The sequence below is a fragment of the Leuciscus leuciscus genome (genome assembly GCF_965113295.1).
Source record: "Leuciscus leuciscus genome assembly, chromosome: 3".
NCBI lineage: Eukaryota > Metazoa > Chordata > Actinopteri > Cypriniformes > Leuciscidae > Leuciscus > Leuciscus leuciscus.
The window spans coordinates 26,949,395-26,972,933 of record NC_138727.1 but is presented as its reverse complement, the minus strand read 5'-3'; positions in this window follow the sequence as shown (position 1 = coordinate 26,972,933).

The following is a 23,539-nucleotide window of genomic DNA, read 5'->3' as shown; positions in this document are numbered from 1 at the left end:
TTGCATTGCATTTCATTGCACTAACGATCTAACTTTGTGCACTGAAGAATAATATATAAGGTTATGCACTTTTTGCATTGCATTTCACACCAGAACTAAATCATTCCCAAGTTCAATAAAGACATAACGTGTGTTGTTGTATTTCATTGCATTGCATTGCATTGCATTGCTTTGCACTGCATTGCACTGCACTGCACTGCACTGCACTGCATTGCATTGCATTGCATTGCATTGCATTGCATTGCATTGCATAGCTTAGCATAGCATAGCATAGCATAGCATTGCTTTGCATTGCACTGCATTGCACTAACGATCTGACTTTCAATAACATATGCACATTTCGCATTTCATTGCATTGCACACCAGAACTAACTCATTTCCTTGTTCATTAAAGCGATAAACTGTGTTGTTGCATTGCATTGCATTGCACTAACGATCTAACGTTTTGCACTGAAGAATAACATATAGGTATGCACTTTTTACATTGCATTGCACTCAAGAACTAACTCATTCCCAGGTTGATTAAAGACATAACGTGTGTTGTTGCATTGCATTGCATTGCATTGCACTAACGATCTAACGTTGTGCACTGAAGAATAACATATTGCATTGCTTTGCATTGCATTGCATTGCATTGCATTGCATTGCATTGCATTGTATTAAATTGCATTAAATTGCATTCCATTGCATTGCATTGCATTGCATTGCATTGCATTGCATTGCATTGCATTGCATTGCATTGTATTGCATTGCATTGCTTTGCACTGCATGTCATTGCACTAACGATCTAACGTTGTGCACTGAAGAATAACATATAAGGTTATGCACTTTTTGCATTGCATTTCACACCAGAACTAAATCATTCCCAAGTTCAATAAAGACATAACGTGTGTTGTTGTATTTCATTGCATTGCATTGCATTGCATTGCACTAACGAGCTAACGTTGTGCACAGAAGATTAACAATATGCACTTTTCGCATTGCATTGCATTGCACACCAGAACTAACTCATTCCCATGTTGCAATAAAGACATAACGTGTTTTGTTGCATTGCATTGCATTGCTTTGCATTGCATTGCATTGCATTGCATTGCATTGCATTGCATTGCTTTGCATTGCATTGCATTGCATTGCATTGCATTGCATTGCATTAAATTGCATTAAATTGCATTAAATTGCATTGCATTGCATTGCATTGCATTGCATTGCATTAAATTGCATTGCATTGCATTGCATTGCATTGCATTGCATTGCATTGCTTTGCATTGCATTGCATTGCATTGCATTGCTTTGCACTGCATGCCATTGCACTAACGATCTAACGTTGTGCACTGAAGAATAACATATAAGGTTATGCACTTTTTGCATTGCATTTCACACCAGAACTAAATCATTCCCAAGTTCAATAAAGACATAACGTGTGTTGTTGCATTGCATTGCATTGCATTGCATTGCATTGCATTGCACTAACGATCTAACGTTGTGCACTGAAGAATAACATATTGCATTGCTTTGCATTGCATTGCATTGCATTGCATTGCATTGCATTGCATTGCATTGCATTGCATTGTATTAAATTGCATTAAATTGCATTCCATTGCATTGCATTGCATTGCATTGCATTGCATTGCATTGCATTGCATTGCATTGCATTGCATTGCATTGTATTGCATTGCATTGCTTTGCACTGCATGTCATTGCACTAACGATCTAACGTTGTGCACTGAAGAATAACATATAAGGTTATGCACTTTTTGCATTGCATTTCACACCAGAACTAAATCATTCCCAAGTTCAATAAAGACATAACGTGTGTTGTTGTATTTCATTGCATTGCATTGCATTGCATTGCACTAACGAGCTAACGTTGTGCACAGAAGATTAACAATATGCACTTTTCGCATTGCATTGCATTGCACACCAGAACTAACTCATTCCCATGTTGCAATAAAGACATAACGTGTTTTGTTGCATTGCATTGCATTGCTTTGCATTGCATTGCATTGCATTGCATTGCATTGCATTGCATTGCATTGCATTGCATTGCATTAAATTGCATTGCATTGCATTGCATTGCATTGCATTGCATTGCAATTGCATTGCATTGCATTGCATTGCATTGCATTGCATTGCATTGCATTGCACTGCATTGCATTTCATTGCACTAACGATCTAACGTTGTGCACTGAAGAATAACATGTAAGGTTATGCACTTTTTGCATTGCATTTCACACCAGAACTAAATCATTCCCAAGTTCAATATAGACATAAAGTGTGTTGCATTGCATTGCATTGCATTGCATTGCATTGCATTGCATTGCATTAAATTACATTAAATTGCATTAAATTGCATTGCATTGCATTGCATTGCATTGCATTGCATTGCATTGCATTGCATTGCATTGCATTGCATTGCATTAAATTGCATTGCATTGCATTGCATTGCATTGCATTGCATTGCATTGCATTGCATTGCATTGCATTGCATGTCATTGCACTAACGATCTAACGTTGTGCACTGAAGAATAACATATAAGGTTATGCACTTTTTGCATTGCATTTCACACCAGAATTAAATCATTCCCAAGTTCAATATAGACATAAAGTGTGTTGCATTGCATTGCATTGCATTGCATTGCATTGCATTGCATTGCATTGCATTGCATTGCATTGCATTGCATTGCATTGCATTGCATTGCATTGCATTAACGAGCTAACGTTGTGCACTGAAGATTAACAATATGCACTTTTCGCATTGCATTGCATTGCACACCAGAACTAACTCATTCCCATGTTGCAATAAAGACATAACGTGTTTTGTTGCATTGCATTGCATTGCATTGCATTGCATTGCATTGCATTAAATTGCATTGCATTGCATTGCATTGCATTAAATTGCATTGCATTGCATTGCATTGCATTGCATTGCATTGCATTGCATTGCATTGCATTGCATTGCATTGCATTGCATTGCATTGCTTTGCACTGCATGTCATTGCACTAACGATCTAACGTTGTGCACTGAAGAATAACATATAAGGTTATGCACTTTTTGCATTGCATTTCACACCAGAACTAAATCATTCCCAAGTTCAATAAAGACATAACGTGTGTTGTTGTATTTCATTGCATTGCATTGCATTGCATTGCATTGCACTAACGAGCTAACGTTGTGCACAGAAGATTAACAATATGCACTTTTCGCATTGCATTGCATTGCACACCAGAACTAACTCATTCCCATGTTGCAATAAAGACATAACGTGTTTTGTTGCATTGCATTGCATTGCTTTGCATTGCATTGCATTGCATTGCATTGCATTGCATTGCATTGCATTGCATTGCATTGCTTTGCACTGCATTGCATTGCATTTCATTTCATTGCACTAATGATCTAACGTTGTGCACTGAAGAATAACATATAAGGTTATGCACTTTTTGCATTGCATTTCACACCAGAACTAAATCATTCCCAAGTTCAATAAAGACATAACGTGTGTTGTTGTATTTCATTGCATTGCATTGCATTGCATTGCATTGCATTGCATTGCATTGCATTGCATTGCATTGCATTGCATTGCTTTAACGAGCTAACGTTGTGCACTGAAGAATAACATATAAGGTTATTCACTTTTCGCATTGCATTGCATTGCACACCAGAACTAACTCATTCCCATGTTGCAATAAAGACATAACGTGTTTTGTTGCATTGCATTGCATTGCTTTGCATTGCATTGCATTGCATTGCATTGCATTGCATTGCATTGCATTGCATTGCTTTGCATTGCATTGCATTGCATTGCATTGCATTGCATTGCATTGCATTGCATTGCATTGCATTGCATTGCATTAAATTGCATTAAATTGCATTAAATTGCATTAAATTGCTTTGCACTGCATGTCATTGAACTAACGATCTAACGTTGTGCACTGAAGAATAACATATAAGGTTATGCACTTTTTGCATTGCATTTCACACCAGAACTAAATCATTCCCAAGTTCAATAAAGACATAACGTGTGTTGTTGCATTGCATTGCATTGCATTGCATTGCATTGCATTGCACTAACGATCTAACGTTGTGCACTGAAGAATAACATATTGCATTGCTTTGCATTGCATTGCATTGCATTGCATTGCATTGCATTGCATTGCATTGCATTGCATTGCATTGCATTGCATTGTATTAAATTGCATTAAATTGCATTCCATTGCATTGCATTGCATTGCATTGCATTGTATTGCATTGCATTGCATTGCATTGCATTGCATTGTATTGCATTGCATTGCTTTGCACTGCATGTCATTGCACTAACGATCTAACGTTGTGCACTGAAGAATAACATATAAGGTTATGCACTTTTTGCATTGCATTTCACACCAGAACTAAATCATTCCCAAGTTCAATAAAGACATAACGTGTGTTGTTGTATTTCATTGCATTGCATTGCATTGCACTAACGAGCTAACGTTGTGCACAGAAGATTAACAATATGCACTTTTCGCATTGCATTGCATTGCACACCAGAACTAACTCATTCCCATGTTGCAATAAAGACATAACGTGTTTTGTTGCATTGCATTGCATTGCTTTGCATTGCATTGCATTGCATTGCATTGCATTGCATTGCATTGCATTGCATTGCATTGCTTTGCACTGCATTGCATTGCATTGCACAAACGATCTAACGTTGTGCACTGAAGAATAACAATATGCACTTTTCGCATTGCATTGCACACCAGAAATAACTCGTTTCTATGTTCATTAAAGAAATAACGTGTGTTGTTGCATTGCATTGCATTGCATTGCATTGCATTGCATTGCATTGCTTTGCTTTGCATTGCATTGCATTAAATTGCATTAAATTGCATTGCATTGCATTGCATTGCATTGCATTAAATTGCATTGCATTAAATTGCATTGCACTGCATTGCATTTCATTGCATTACTAACGAGCTAACGTTGTGCACTGAAGATTAACAATATGCACTTTTCGCATAGCATTGCATTGCACACCAGAACTAACTCATTCCCATGTTGCAATAAAGACATAACGTGTTTTGTTGCATTGCATTGCATTGCATTGCATTGCATTGCATTGCATTGCATTGCATTGCATTGCATTGCTTTGCTTTGCATTGCATTGCATTAAATTGCATTAAATTGCATTGCATTTCATTGCACTAACGATCTAACGTTGTGCACTGAAGAATAATTTAAATAAAAGGTTATGCACTTTTTGCATTGCATTTCACACCAGAACTAAATCATTCCCAAGTTCAATAAAAACATAACGTGTGTTGTTGTATTGCATTGCATTGCATTGCATTGCATTGCATTGCACTAATGAGCTAACGTTGTGCACTGAAGATTAACAATATGCACTTTTCGCATTGCATTGCATTGCACACCAGAACTAACTCATTCCCATGTTGCAATAAAGACATAAAGTGTTTTGTTGCATTGCATTGCATTGCATTGCATTGCATTGCATTAAATTGCATTAAATTGCATTGCATTGCATTGCATTGCATTGCATTAAATTGCATTGCATTGCATTGCATTGCATTGCATTGCATTGCATTGCATTGCATTGCATTGCATTACATTGCATTGCATTGCATTGCATTGCATTGCATTGCATTGCATTGCATTGCATTGCATTGCATTGCATTGCATTGCACTGACGAGCTAACGTTGTGCACTGAAGATTAACAATATGCACTTTTCGCATTGCATTGCATTGCACACCAGAACTAACTCATTCCCATGATGCATAAAGACATAACGTGTTTTGTTGCATTGCATTGCATTGCATTGCATTGCATTGCATTGCATTGCATTGCATTGCATTGCATTGCATTGCATTAAATTGCATTGCATTGCATTGCATTGCATTGCATTGCATTGCATTGCATTGCATTGCATTGCATTGCATTGCATTGCATTTCATTGCACTAACGATCTAACTTTGTGCACTGAAGAATAATATATAAGGTTATGCACTTTTTGCATTGCATTTCACACCAGAACTAAATCATTCCCAAGTTCAATAAAGACATAACGTGTGTTGTTGTATTTCATTGCATTGCATTGCATTGCATTGCTTTGCACTGCATTGCACTGCACTGCACTGCACTGCACTGCACTGCACTGCATTGCATTGCATTGCATTGCATTGCATTGCATAGCTTAGCATAGCATAGCATAGCATAGCATTGCTTTGCATTGCACTGCATTGCACTAACGATCTGACTTTCAATAACATATGCACATTTCGCATTTCATTGCATTGCACACCAGAACTAACTCATTTCCTTGTTCATTAAAGCGATAAACTGTGTTGTTGCATTGCATTGCATTGCACTAACGATCTAACGTTTTGCACTGAAGAATAACATATAGGTATGCACTTTTTACATTGCATTGCACTCAAGAACTAACTCATTCCCAGGTTGATTAAAGACATAACGTGTGTTGTTGCATTGCATTGCATTGCATTGCACTAACGATCTAACGTTGTGCACTGAAGAATAACATATGCACTTTTCGCATTGCATTGCATTGTACACCAGAAATAACTCATTTCCATGTTCATTAAAGAGATAACCTGTGTTGTTGCATTGCATTGCATTGCACAAACGATCTAACGTTGTGCACTGAAGAATAACAATATGCACTTTTCGCATTGCATTGCATTGCACACCAGAAATAACTAATTTCCATGTTCATTAAAGAAATAACGTGTGTTGTTGCATTGCATTGCACTAACGATATAACGTTGTGCACTGAAGAATAACATATAGGTTATGCACTTTTTGCATTGCATTGAGCACCAGAACTAACTCATTCCCATCTTGATTAAAGACATAACGTGTGTTATGGCATTGCATTGCATTTCTAGACATGAGACCTTGAACTTTAAATTTCTAGACTAATTTCTCTTACAATCCTTCTTCCTTTCATCAGCCATACAGTATAGTTCAAATTTGACCTATTGAACATTTCTATAACCAAAGTGTCCTCGATCTTGATCGTTCTATACACAATCATAGGCTTGTTCTGATGTTTCATCATTGAGACAGAAGTCCATTATTGACTTACTGAACAAATTTCTGGCAAAAGAATCGTCAAAGGGTATGTTTTCGTAGACATTCTCATCGACTACTTTTGATGTTAAATCAACCATATTTTTAGTCCAAATTTGACCATTGAACATATATCTGAGACCTAAAGAGACCAAGAACTTGAATTATCTATACATAATTACTATCTCCTTCTGATTTTTCATCAGCCAGGCTATTATCCATATTTGACAATTGAACATATTTCTGGCTGGAAGAGTCCTTGATCTTTCTATACATACTCATAGATGCTTTCTGATAGTACTTCAGCCAAAAAATGATCCATAATTGACTACTAAACTCATTTCTGAGAGATGGGTTTATAATCTTGATTTCTCTATACATATTAATTGACTCCTTGTGATGTTACAATAGCAAAACTGTATTGTATTGTATCAATATGACCTATTAAACGTATTTCTGACCAAAGAGTCTATGGACATTTTTCGACTCCTGATTTTACAAGAGCAATATAGTATTTCAAAATTTGACCAAATGAACATATTTCTGGCCAAAGAGACCTTGATCTTATTCTTTCTAAACATACTCCTCCTGATGTTTCATCAGCCAAATAATTGACCTACTGAACATTTTTCTGCCCGAAGAGTCTATGAACTTGCTATACATTCTCAGAGATGCCTTATTTAGTTTCTTTAGCCATACAGAAGTCCAGATTTGACAAGTTGAACATATTTCTGACTGAAGAGTCCTTTATCTTGAACTTTCTATTCATACTTATAGACTCCTTCAGATAGTACATTGGCCAGTCAACTGTCCATAATGAAAAAAAAAATGTTCTGGCCAACTATGTACTTGAACTTTCTATACATGCTCATGAGCAACCGTTTTGCAAGACCTATATCTCTGTATCAGAACATCGTATAGAGATGAGGTTTGGCTCTTTTGACTCATGCTAGCAAACCGCACTTCCAACATGCTACACATGCTAGCAGTGAATAGCTACATGCTAATAGCAATTAGTTAAGTGTTAAATCATGCCAAGATCATGCTAAGAACTCTATAAAAACTCCATAGTAACCATCTGTGACAACTACCAACCACCTAGTAACACCATACCAACCGCCCTGAATACCATAGCAACCACCCAAAACACCCTAGTAACCATCCAGAACACCCTAGCAACCACCCAAAATACAACCGCCTAGCAACCACCCAAAAGACCCTAGCAACCACGCAAAATATCCTAGCAACCACCCAAAACACCCTAGCAACCGCCTTGCAACCACCCAAAAGACCCTAGCAACCACGCAAAATATCCTAGCAACCACCCAAAACACCCTAGCAACCGCCTAGCAACCACCCAAAAGACCCTAGCAAACCACCCAAAATATCCTAGCAACCGCCTAGCAACCACCCAGAACACCCTAGCAACCACCCAAAATACCCTAGCAACCACCCAACAGACCCTAGTAAACCACCCAAAATATCCTAGCAACCACCCAAAACACCCTAGCTAACACCTTGCAACCATCCAAAAGACCTTAGCAACCACCCAAAATATCCTAGCAACCGCCTAGCAACCACCCAGAATACCCTAGCAACCACCCAGAACACCCTAGCAACCACCCAAAAGACCCTAGCAACCGCCTAGCAACCACCCAGAACACCTTAGCAACCGCCTAGCAACCATCCAGAATACCTTAGCAACCGCTTAGCAACAACATAGCAACCACCCATAACATCCTAGCATCCTAGCCAATAAGTAATGGCCCAAAATCTTGATAGCCACACCCTAGCAACCACTCTGAGCTCCCTAGCAACCACCCTAAACCAATAAATAATATAAAAACTTTTTTTTTTACATTTTTTAAAGCAATATCACACTTTGCCTTGCGATATTGCTCCATGCTTGTGCCTATTCGGCCATAGGCACAAGGCCGCAGGCCGATTGCCGTACTGAAGCACTCGTTATTAAAGATTTTAAGAACTCTATAAAAACTCCATAGTAACCATATTTGACAACTACCAACCACCTAGTAGTACCATAGCAACTACCAAAAATACCTTAGCAACCACCCTGAACGTCTAGAACGTCTAGCAACGTCTAGAAATGCTCTAGTAACCACCAAAAAACTCTAGCAACCACCCAGAACACCCTAGCAACTGCCTAGCAACCACCCAGAACACCTAGCAACTGCCTAATAACCACCCAGAACTCCTAGCAACCAGCCAGAACCCCTAGCAACTGCCTAGCAGCGCCCTAGCATCCACACAGAATACCATAGCAACCACCCAGAACACCCTAGCAACCACCTAGCAATGCCCTAGCAATCACCAAGAATACCCTAGCAAATGCCTAGCAACCACCAAGAACACCCTAGCAACCACCCAAAATACCTTTGCAACCACCTAGCAACCACCCAGGACACCATAGCAACCACCCAGAACACCCTAGCAACCACCTGGCAACAGCATCTTTGCTAAAAACATGCTAGCAACATACTAATCATGCTAGCATCATGCTAGCAACATGCTAATCAAGCTAGCATCATGCTAGCATCATGCTAATCAAGCTAGCAACATGCTAATAATGATAGCATTATGCTACCAACATACTAATCAAGCTAGCATAATGCTAGCAACATGCTAATCATGTTAGCATCTAGCTAAAAACATGCTAGCAACATGCTAATCATGCTAGCATCAAGCTACCAACATGCTAATCAAGCTAGCATCATGTTAACAACATGTTAATCAAGCTAGCATAATGCTAGCAACATGCTAATCATGTTAGCATCTAGCTAAAAACACGCTAGCAAAATGCTAATCATGCTAACATCTTGTTAAAGCATGCTAGCAAAATGCTAATCATGCTAGCATCATGCTACCAACATGCTAATCATGTTAACAACATGCTAATCATGCTAGCATCATTTTAACAACATGTTAATCATAGTAAATCATGCTGGAATGTGGTAAATCGTAGTAATTGTACGATTAGATTAGATTAGAAACATGGTAAATCGTGGAAAATGATGCTACAACGGTGTATATCATGGTATCACAACATGTTAATTGTGTTAGCATCTGCCCAGTGGCGAGTTTTGCCACTGCAAGCACCACTTCACATTTTCTTCAGGAAATGTACATTCTAGTTATGCTTCTTCTTCTGAGACAAAAATTTATAAATTTAATGCAGCCTAGAGCTTTAACTCTACATACTCCAAACTCGGCTCAGACCTTCAGACTATTCTGACTCGATATGCTATATCTTTTCTAACTGATCGGACTTACGGTGGTTTTCCTAGAATTGACGATCAAAACTCGGAAAAAACCCATTGACTTAACATTGGGCATTCTAAAAAAATTCTAATCCAAACCGACGTTTTCACACACACAGACACAAAGGGCCTGACACCCCTGCGTCTCTCCCTCTCTCTCTCCCTCAGAGGATTTATATTATCGAGCAGCCAATAAGTAATGGCCTAAAATCTCCATAGCAACCACCCAGGACACCCTAGCAACCGCCTAGCAACCACCCAGAACACCCTAGCAACCACCTAGCAACCACCCAGAACCCCCTAGCAACCACCCAAAATACCCTAGCAACACCATAGCAACCACCCATAAAATCATAGCAACCGCCTAGCAAAAAACGTTCTGCTCCAAACTTTCTCAAGCCAACACATGCTAGCAGTGCATAGCTACATGCATAGCTACATAGCTACATAGTTTGTCTACACATGCTAGCAGTGGATAGCTACATGCTAATAGTGATTAGTTAAGTATTAAATCATGCTAAGAACTCTATAAAAACTCCGTAGTAACCATCTGTGACAACTACCAACCACCTAGTAACACCAAATCAACTGCCCTGAATACCTTAGCAACCGCCTAGCAACCACCCAAAAGACCCTAGCAACCACCCAAAATACCCCAGCAACCGCCTTGCAACCCCCCAGAATACCTTAGCAACCGCCTAGCAACACAATAGCAACCACCCAGAACACCCTAGCAACCGCCTAGCAACCACCCAAAAAACTTTAGCAACCACCTAGCAATACCATAGCAACCACCCAGAACACCCTAGCAACCGCCTAGCAACCACCCAGAACACCCTAGCAACCGCCTAGCAACACCATAGAAACCACACAGAACACCCTAGCAACCATCTAGCAACACCCTAGCAACCACCCAAAACACCCTAGTAACCATCCATAACACCCTAGCAACCACCCAAAATACCCCAGCAACTGCATAGCAACCACCCAGAACACCCTTGCAACCACCTAAAATACCCTAGCAACCGCATAGCAACCACCCAAAAGACCATTATTTCTGGTCAAAGGTTCCTCAAAAGTTTTTAAACTATGTAAAATTATAGACTCCATCTGATGATAAATATGTCTAACCTCTCCAAGTCAAAATTTTCTAGTGAGTGGTCACATCTAAATTTTTTAATTGGCCCAAGTGCAATTCTTGTTGCAATAGTCTGTAGCAACCACACAGAACACCCTAGCAACCATCTAGCAACACCCTAGCAACCACCCAAACACCCTTGCAACCACCTAAAATACCCTAGCAACCGCATAGCAACCACCCAAAAGACCATAGCAACCACTGAAAACATCCTAGCAAACCACCCAGAATACCATAGCAACCGACTAGCAACACAATAGCAACCACCCAGAACAGCCTAGCAACCGCCTAGAAACACCCTAGCAAACACCCAAAATACCTTAGCAACCACTTAGCAACACCATAGCAACCGCCTAGCAACCACCCAGAACACAATAGCAACCGCCTAGCAACCACCCAAAAGACCCTAGCAACCACCCAAAATACCCTAGCAACTGCCTTAAAACCACCCAGAATACAATAGCAACCACCCGAAATACCTTAGCAACCGCCTAGCAACACCCTAGCAACCCCCCAAAATACCTTAGCAACCGCCTAGCAACACAATAGCAACCACCCAGAACACCCTAGCAACCGCCTAGCAACCACCCAAAATACCTTAGCAACCACCCAGAACACCCTAGCAACCATCTAGCAACACCCTAGCAACCACCCAAAACACCCTAGCAACCACCCAAAATACCCTAGCAACTGCATAGCAACCACCCAGAACACCCTTGCAACCACCCAAAATACCCTAGCAACCGCCTAGTAACCACCCAAAAGACCATAGCAACCACTGAAAATATCCCTAGCAACCCTCCAAAATACCTTAGCAACCGCCTAGCAACACAATAGCAACCACCCAGAACACCCTAGCAACCGCCTAGCAACACCAGAGCAACCACACAGAACACCCTAGCAACCACCCAAAACACCCTAGCAACCACCCAAAATACCCTAGCAACTGCATAGCAACCACCCAGAACACCCTTGCAACCACCTAAAATACCTTAGCAACCGCATAGCAACCACCCAAAAGACCATTATTTCTGGTCAAAAGTTCCTCAAAAGTTTTTAAACTATGTAAAATTATAGACTCCATCTGATGATAAATATGTCTAACCTCTCTTGGTCAAAATTTTCTAGTGAGTGGTCACATCTAAATTTTTTAATTGGCCCAATTGCAATTCTTGTTGCAATAGTCTGTAGCAACCACACAGAACACCCTAGCAACCATCTAGCAACACCCTAGCAACCACCCAAAACACCCCTGCAACCACCTAAAATACCCTAGCAACCGCATAGCAACCACCCAAAAGACCATAGTAACCACTGAAAATATCCTAGCAACCACCCAGAACACCATAGCAACCGCCTAGCAACCACCCAGAATACCTTAGCAACCGCCTAGCAACACAATAGCAACCACCCAGAACAGCCTAGCAACCGCCTAGAAACACCCTAGCAAACCACCCAAAATACCTTAGCAACCGCTTAGCAACACCATAGCAACCGCCTAGCAACCACCCAGAACACAATAGCAACCGCCTAGCAACCACCCAAAAGACCCTAGCAACCACCCAAAATACCCTAGCAACCGCCTTAAAACCACCCAGAATACCATAGCAACCACCCGAAATACCTTAGCAACCGCCTAGCAACACCCTAGCAACCCCCCAAAATACCTTAGCAACCGCCTAGCAACACAATAGCAACCACCCAGAACACCCTAGCAACCGCCTAGCAACCACCCAAAATACCTTAGCAACCACCCAAAACACCCTAGCAGCCATCTAGCAACACCCTAGCAACCACCCAAAACAGCCTAGTAACCATCCATAACACCCTAGTAACCACCCAAAATACCCTAGCATCTGCATAGCAACCACCCAGAACACCCTTGCAACCACCCAAAATACCCTAGCAATCGCCGAACAACCACCCAAAAGACCATAGCAACCACTGAAAATATCCTAGCAACCACCCAGAACACACTAGCAACCGCCTAGCAACCACCCAAAAGACCCTAGCAACCACCCAAAAGACCCTAGCAACCGCCTTAAAACCACCCAGAATAACATAGCAACCACCCGAAATACCTTAGCAACCGCCTAGCAACACCCTAGCAACCCCCCAAAATACCTTGGCAACTGCCTAGCAACCACCCAGAATACCCTAGCAACCGCTTAGCAACACCATTGCAACCACCCAGAAAATACCCTAGCAACCGCCTAGCAACACAATAACGACCACCCATAACATCCTAGCAACTGCCTAGCAAAAAACATTCTGGTCCAAACTTTCTCAAGCCAACTTAAAGTTTGTCTCGTTGAACTTTCGCATCTAGCTATTATTATCTTAATAATTCTATTATTTCTGGTCAAAGGTTCCTCAAAAGTTTTTAAACTATGTAAAATTATAGACTCCATCTGATGATAAATATGTCAAACACCGCGTAGCAACCACCCAAAAGACCCTAGCAACCACCCAAAATACCTTAGCAACCGCTTAGCAACACCATAGCAACCGCCTAGCAACCACCCAGAACACACTAGCAACCGCCTAGCAACCACCCAAAATTGTTGCAATAGTCTGTTAACATTGGCTTAATGATAAATAATACGTCAGACTAATTGAAAAATTTTGATGTGACCAGTCACTAGATATTTTTGACTTGGGGATGTAATTTTTTTTTACAGTGTAACATAAGAAAGAGTCCACTAGTATATATATAGAAAGGTCAAGTTTCGAGTACTCCTTGGCCAGAAAAAATTTCAGTATGTCAAAAATGGACTTTTGTCAAAATGAAATAACATCTTTAAGGAATCTTTGGCCAGAAATATGTTCAGTAGGTCAAAAGCGTACCTATGTATAGCTCATTGTTATAACATTACTAACGATCTATCGTTGTGCACTGAAGAATAACAATATGCACTTTTCGCATTGCATTGCATTGCACACCAGAACTAACCCATGTTGCAATAAAGACATAACGTGTGTTGTTGCTTTGCATTGCATTGCATTGCATTGAACTGCACTAACGATCTGACGTTGAGCACTCAGATTGTTAGTGAATAAATGAATCGTTAAGAATAACAATATGCACTTTTCGCATTGCATTTCATTGCACTAACGATCTAACGTTGTGCACTGAAGAATAACATTTATGCACTTTTTGCATTGCATTTCACACCAGAACTAAATCATTCCCAAGTTCAATAAAGACAACGTGTGTTGTTGTATTTCATTGCATTGCATTGCATTGCATTACATTGCATTGCATTGCATTACATTGCATTACATTGCATTACATTGCATTAAATTGCATTGCATTGCATTGCATTGCATTGCATTGCACTGCATTGCACTAACGATCTGACGTTGTGCACTGAAGAATAACATATAGGTATGCACTTTTTACATTGCATTGCACACAAGAACTAACTCATTCCCAGTTTCATTAAAGACATAACCTGTGTTGTTGCATTGCATTGCATTGCACAAACGATCCAACGTTGTGCACTGAAGAATAACAATATGCACTTTTCGCATTGCATTGCATTGAACACCAGAAATAACTCGTTTCTATGTTCATTAAAGAAATAACGTGTGTTGTTGCATTGCATTGCATTGCATTGCATTGCATTGCATTGCATTGCATTGCATTGCATTGCATTGCACTAACGAGCTAACGTTGTGCACTGAAGATTAACAATATGCACTTTTCGCATTGCATTGCATTGCACACCAGAACTAACTCATTCCCATGTTGCAATAAAGACATAACGTGTTTTGTTGCATTGCATTGCATTGCATTGCATTGCATTAAATTGCATTAAATTGCATTGCATTGCATTGCATTAAATTGCATTAAATTGCATTGCATTGCATTGCATTAAATTGCATTGCATTGCATTGCATTGCATTGCATTGCATTCTATTGCATTGCATTGCATTACATTGCATTGCATTGCATTGCATTGAATTGCATTGCATTGCAATGCATTGCATTGCATTGCTTTGCACTGCATTGCATTTCATTGCACTAACGATCTAACGTTGTGCACTGAAGAATAACATATAAGGTTATGCACTTTTTGCATTGCATTTCACACCAGAACTAAATCATTCCCAAGTTCAATAAAGACATAACGTGTGTTGTTGTATTTCATTGCATTGCATTGCATTGCATTGCATTGCATTGCATTGCACTAACGAGCTAACGTTGTGCACTGAAGATTAACAATATGCACTTTTCGCATTGCATTGCATTGCACACCAGAACTAACTCATTCCCATGATGCAATAAAGACATAACGTGTTTTGTTGCATTGCATTGCATTGCATTGCATTGCATTGCATTGCATTGCATTGCATTAAATTGCATTGCATTGCATTGCATTGCATTGCATTGCATTTCATTGCACTAACGATCTAACTTTGTGCACTGAAGAATAATATATAAGGTTATGCACTTTTTGTATTGCATTTCACACCAGAACTAAATCATTCCCAAGTTCAATAAAGACATAACGTGTGTTCAATATTCCCAAGTTCAATAAAGACATAACATTGCATTGCATTGCATTGCATCGCATAGCATAGCATTGCATTGCATTGCACTGCATTGCACTAACGATCTGACTTTGTGCACTGAAGAATAACATATGCACATTTCGCATTGCATTGCATTGTACACCAGAAATAACTCATTTCCATGTTCATTAAAGAGATAATCTGTGTTGTTGCATTGCATTGCATTGCACAAACGATCTAACGTTGTGCACTGAAGAATAACAATATGCACTTTTCGCATTGCATTGCATTGCACACCAGAAATAACTAATTTCCATGTTCATTAAAGAAATAACGTGTGTTGTTGCATTGCATTGCATTGCATTGCATTGCATTGCTTTGCACTGCATTGCATTGCATTGCACTAACGATATAACGTTGTGCACTGAAGAATAACATATAGGTTATGCACTTTTTGCATTGCATTGAGCACCAGAACTAACTCATTCCCATCTTGATTAAAGACATAACGTGTGTTATGGCATTGCATTGCATTTCTAGACATGAGACCTTGAACTTTAAATTTCTAGACTAATTTCTCTTACAATCCTTCTGTATCAGCCATACAGTATAGTTCAAATTTGACCTATTGAACATTTCTATAACCAAAGTGTCCTCGATCTTGATCGTTCTATACACAATCATAGGCTTGTTCTGATGTTTCATCATTGAGACAGAAGTCCATTATTGACTTACTGAACAAATTTCTGGCAAAAGAATCGTCAAAGGGTATGTTTTCGTAGACATTCTCATCGACTACTTTTGATGTTAAATCAACCATATTGTTAGTCCAAATTTGACCATTGAACATATATCTGAGACCTAAAGAGACCAAGAACTTGAATTATCTATACATAATTACTATCTCCTTCTGATTTTTCATCAGCCAGGCTATTATCCATATTTGACAATTGAACATATTTCTGGCTGGAAGAGTCCTTGATCTTTCTATACATACTCATAGATGCTTTCTGATAGTACTTCAGCCAAAAAATGATCCATAATTGACTACTAAACTCATTTCTGAGAGATGGGTTTATAATCTTGATTTCTCTATACATATTAATTGACTCCTTGTGATGTTACAATAGCAAAACTGTATTGTATTGTATCAATATGACCTATTAAACGTATTTCTGACCAAAGAGTCTATGGACATTTTTCGACTCCTGATTTTACAAGAGCAATATAGTATTTCAAAATTTGACCAAATGAACATATTTCTGGCCAAAGAGACCTTGATCTTATTCTTTCTAAACATACTCCTCCTGATGTTTCATCAGCCAAATAATTGACCTACTGAACATTTTTCTGCCCGAAGAGTCTATGAACTTGCTATACATTCTCAGAGATGCCTTATTTAGTTTCTTTAGCCATACAGAAGTCCAGATTTGACAAGTTGAACATATTTCTGACTGAAGAGTCCTTTATCTTGAACTTTCTATTCATACTTATAGACTCCTTCAGATAGTACATCGGCCAGTCAACTGTCCATAATGAAAAAAAAATGTTCTGGCCAACTATGTACTTGAACTTTCTATACATGCTCATGAGCAACCGTTTTGCAAGACCTATATCTCTGTATCAGAACATCGTATAGAGATGAGGTTTGGCTCTTTTGACTCATGCTAGCAAACCGCACTTCCAACATGCTACACATGCTAGCTGTGAATAGCTACATGCTTATAGCAATTAGTTAAGTGTTAAATCATGCCAAGATCATGCTAAGAACTCTATAAAAACTCCATAGTAACCATCTGTGACAACTACCAACCACCTAGTAACACCATACCAACCGCCCTGAATACCATAGCAACCACCCAAAACACCCTAGTAACCATCCAGAACACCCTAGCAACCACCCAAAATACAACCGCCTACCAACCACCCAAAAGACCCTAGCAACCACGCAAAATATCCTAGCAACCACCCAAAACACCCTAGCAACCGCCTAGCAACCACCCAAAAGACCCTAGCAACCACGCAAAATATCCTAGCAACCGCCTAGCAACCACCCAGAACACCCTAGCAACCACCCAAAATACCCTAGTAACCACCCAACAGACCCTAGCAAACCACCCAAAATATCCTAGCAACCACCCAAAACACCCTAGCTAACACCTTGCAACCATCCAAAAGACCTTAGCAACCACCCAAAATATCCTACCAACCGCCTAGCAACCACCCAGAATACCCTAGCAACCACCCAGAACACCCTAGCAACCACCCAAAAGACCCTAGCAACCGCCTAGCAACCACCCAGAACACCTTAGCAACCGCCTAGCAACCATCCAGAATACCTTAGCAACCGCCTAGCAACAACATAGCAACCACCCATAACATCCTAGCATCCTAGCCAATAAGTAATGGCCTAAAATCTTGATAGCCACACCCTAGCAACCACTCTGAGCTCCATAGCAACCACCCTAAACCAATATTACCAAATAACCAAAATTTTTTTTTACATTTTTTAAAGCAATATCACACTTCGCCTTGCGATATTGCTCCATGCTTGTGCCTATTCGGCCATAGGCACAAGGCCGCAGGCCGAGTGCCGTACTGAAGCACTCGTTATTAAAGATTTTAAGAACTCTATAAAAACTCCATAGTAACCATATTTGACAACTACCAACCACCTAGTAGTACCATAGCAACTACCAAAAATACCTTAGCAACCACCCTGAACGTCTAGAACGTCTAGCAACGTCTAGAAATGCTCTAGTAACCACCAAAAAACTCTAGCAACCACCCAGAACACCCTAGCAACTGCCTAGCAACCACCCAGAACACCTAGCAACTGCCTAATAACCACCCAGAACGCCTAGCAACCACCCAGAACACCCTAGCAACTGCCTAGCAGCGCCCTAGCATCCACCCAGAATAACATAGCAACCACCCAGAACACCCTAGCAACCACCTAGCAATGCCCTAGCAACCACCAAGAATACCCTAGCAAATGCCTGGCAACCACCAAGAACACCCTAGCAACCACCCAAAATACCTTTGCAACCACCTAGCAACCACCCAGGACACCATAGCACACCCAGAACACCCAGAACACCCTAGCAACCACCTGGCAACAGCATCTTTGCTAAAAACATGCTAGCAACATACTAATCATGCTAGCATCATGCTAGCAACATGATAATCAAGCTAGCATCATGCTAGCATCATGCTAATCAAGCTAGCAACATGCTAATAATGATAGCATTATGCTACCAACATGCTAATCAAGCTAGCATAATGCTAGCAACAATGCTAATCATGTTAGCATCTTGCTAAAAACATGCTAGCAACATGCTAATCATGCTAGCATCAAGCTACCAACATGCTAATCAAGCTAGCATCATGTTAACAACATGTTAATCAAGCTAGCATAATGCTAGCAACATGCTAATCATGTTAGCATCTAGCTAAAAACATGCTAGCAAAATGCTAATCATGCTAACATCTTGTTAAAGCATGCTAGCAAAAATGCTAATCATGCTAGCATCATGCTACCAACATGCTAATCATGTTAACAACATGCTAATCATGCTAGCATCATTTTAACAACATGTTAATCATAGTAAATCATGCTGGAATGTGGTAAATCGTAGTAATTGTACGATTAGATTAGATTAGAAACATGGTAAATCGTGGAAAATGATGCTACAACGGTGTATATCATGGTATCACAACATGTTAATTGTGTTAGCATCTGCCCAGTGGCGAGTTTTGCCACTGCAAGCACCACTTCACATTTTCTTCAGGAAATGTACATTCTAGTTATGCTTCTTCTTCTGAGACAAAAAATTATAAATTTAATGCAGCCTAGAGCTTTAACTCTACATACTCCAAACTCGGCTCAGACCTTCAGACTATTCTGACTCGATATGCTATATATTTTCTAACTGATCGGACTTAAGGTGGTTTTCCTAGAATTGACGATCAAAACTCGGAAAAAGTCCCATTGACTTAACATTGGGCATTCTAAAAAAAATCTAATCCAAACCGACGTTTTCACACACACAGACACAAAGGGCCTGACACCCCTGCGTCTCTCCCTCTCTCTCTCCCTCAGAGGATTTATATTATCGAGCAGCCAATAAGTAATGGCCTAAAATCTCCATAGCAACCACCCAGGACACCCTAGCAACCGCCTAGCAACCACCCAGAACACCCTAACAACCACCTAAAATACCCTAGCAACCGCCTAACAACCACCCAGTACACCCTAGCAACCACCTAGCAACCACCCAGAACCCCCTAGCAACCACCCAAAATACCCTAGCAACACCATAGCAACCACCCATAAAATCCTAGCAACCGCCTAGCAAAAAACGTTCTGCTCCAAACTTTCTCAAGCCAACACATGCTAGCAGTGCATAGCTACATGCATAGCTACATAGCTACATAGTTTGTCTACACATGCTAGCAGTGGATAGCTATATGCTAATAGTGATTAGTTAAGTGTTAAATCATGCTAAGAACTCTATAAAAACTCCATAGTAACCATCTGTGACAACTACCAACCACCTAGTAACACCAAATCAACTGCCCTGAATACCTTAGCAACCGCCTAGCAACCACCCAAAAGACCCTAGCAACCACCCAAAATACCCCAGCAACCGCCTTGCAACCACCCAGAATACCTTAGCAACCGCCTAGCAACACAATAGCAACCACCCAGAACACCCTAGCAACCGCCTAGCAACCACCCAAAATACCTTAGCAACCACCTAGCAATACCATAGCAACCACCCAGAACACCCTAGCAACCGCCTAGCAACCACCCAGAACACCCTAGCAACCGCCTAGCAACACCATAGAAACCACACAGAACACCCTAGCAACCATCTAGCAACACCCTAGCAACCACCCAAAACACCCTAGTAACCATCCATAACACCCTAGCAACCACCCAAAATACCCTAGCAACTGCATAGCAACCACCCAGAACACCCTTGCAACCACCTAAAATACCCTAGCAACCGCATAGCAACCACCCAAAAGACCATTATTTCTGGTCAAAGGTTCCTCAAAAGTTTTTAAACTATGTAAAATTATAGACTCCATCTGATGATAAATATGTCTAACCTCTCCAAGTCAAAATTTTCTAGTGAGTGGTCACATCTAAATTTTTTAATTGGCCCAAGTGCAATTCTTGTTGCAATAGTCTGTAGCAACCACACAGAACACCCTAGCAACCATCTAGCAACACCCTAGCAACCACCCAAACACCCTTGCAACCACCTAAAATACCCTAGCAACCGCATAGCAACCACCCAAAAGACCATAGCAACCACTGAAAATATCCTAGCAACCACCCAGAATACCTTAGCAACCGCCTAGCAACACAATAGCAACCACCCAGAACAGCCTAGCAACCGCCTAGAAACACCCTAGCAACCACCCAAAATACCTTAGCAACCGCTTAGCAACACCATAGCAACCGCCTAGCAACCACCCAGAACACAATAGCAACCGCCTAGCAACCACCCAAAAGACCCTAGCAACCACCCAAAATACCCTAGCTACCGCCTTAAAACTACCCAGAATACAATAGCAACCACCCGAAATACCTTAGCAACCGCCTAGCAACACCGTAGCAACCCCCCAAAATACCTTAGCAACCGCCTAGCAACACAATAGCAACCACCCAGAACACCCTAGCAACCGCCTAGCAACCACCCAAAATACCTTAGCAACCACCCAGAACACCCTAGCAACCATCTAGCAACACCCTAGCAACCACCCAAAACACCCTAGCAACCACCCAAAATACCCTAGCAACTGCATAGCAACCACCCAGAACACCCTTGCAACCACCCAAAATACCCTAGCAACCGTCTAGCAACCACCCAAAAGACCATAGCAACCACTGAAAATATCCCTAGCAACCCCCAAAATACCTTAGCAACCGCCTAGCAACACAATAGCAAACACCCAGAACACCCTAGCAACCGCCTAGCAACACCATAGCAACCACACAGAACACCCTAGCAACCACCCAAAACACCCTAGTAACCATCAATAACACCCTAGCAACCACCCAAAATACCCTAGCAACTGCATAGCAACCACCCAGAACACCCTTGCAACCACCTAAAATACCTTAGCAACCGCATAGCAACCACCCAAAAGACCATTATTTCTGGTCAAAGGTTCCTCAAAAGTTTTTAAACTATGTAAAATTATAGACTCCATCTGATGATAAATATGTCTAACCTCTCTTGGTCAAAATTTTCTAGTGAGTGGTCACATCTAAATTTTTCAATTGGCCCAAGTGCAATTCTTGTTGCAATAGTCTGTAGCAACCACACAGAACACCCTAGCAACCATCTAGCAACACCCTAGCAACCACCCAAAACACCCTTGCAACCACCTAAAATACCCTAGCAACCGCATAGCAACCACCCAAAAGACCATAGCAACCACTGAAAACATCCTAGCAACCACCCAGAACACCATAGCAACCGCCTAGCAACCACCCAGAATACCTTAGCAACCGCCTAGCAACACAATAGCAACCACCCAGAACAGCCTAGCAACCGCCTAGAAACACCCTAGCAAACCACCCAAAATACCTTAGCAACCGCTTAGGAACACCATAGCAACCGCCTAGCAACCACCCAGAACACAATAGCAACCGCCTAGCAACCACCCAAAAGACCCTAAAATACCCTAGCAACCACCTTAAAACCACCCAGAATACCATAGCAACCACCCGAAATACCTTAGCAACCGCCTAGCATCACCCTAGCAACCCCCCAAAATACCTTAGCAACCGCCTAGCAACACAATAGCAACCACCCAGAACACCCTAGCAACCGCCTAGCAACCACCCAAAATACCTTAGCAACCACCCAAAACACCCTAGCAACCATCTAGCAACACCCTAGCAACCACCCAAAACACCCTAGTAACCATCCATAACACCCTAGCAACCACCCAAAATACCCTAGCATCTGCATAGCAACCACACAGAACACCCTTGCAACCACCCAAAATACCCTAGCAACCGCCTAGCAACCACCCAAAAGACCATAGCAACCACTGAAAATATCCTAGCAACCACCCAGAACACACTAGCAACCGCCTAGCAACCACCCAAAAGACCCTAGCAACCGCCTTAAAACCACCCAGAATAACATAGCAACCACCCGAAATACCTTAGCAACCGCCTAGCAACACCCTAGCAACCCCCCAAAATACCTTGGCAACTGCCTAGCAACCACCCAGAATACCCTAGCAACCGCTTAGCAACACCATAGCAACCACCCAGAATACCCTAGCAACCGCCTAGCAACACAATAACGACCACCCATAACATCCTAGCAACTGCCTAGCAAAAAACATTCTGGTCCAAACTTTCTCAAGCCAACTTAAAGTTTGTCTCGTTGAACTTTCGCATCTAGCTATTATTATCTTAATAATTCTATTATTTCTGGTCAAAGGTTCCTCAAAAGTTTTTAAACTATGTAAAATTATAGAC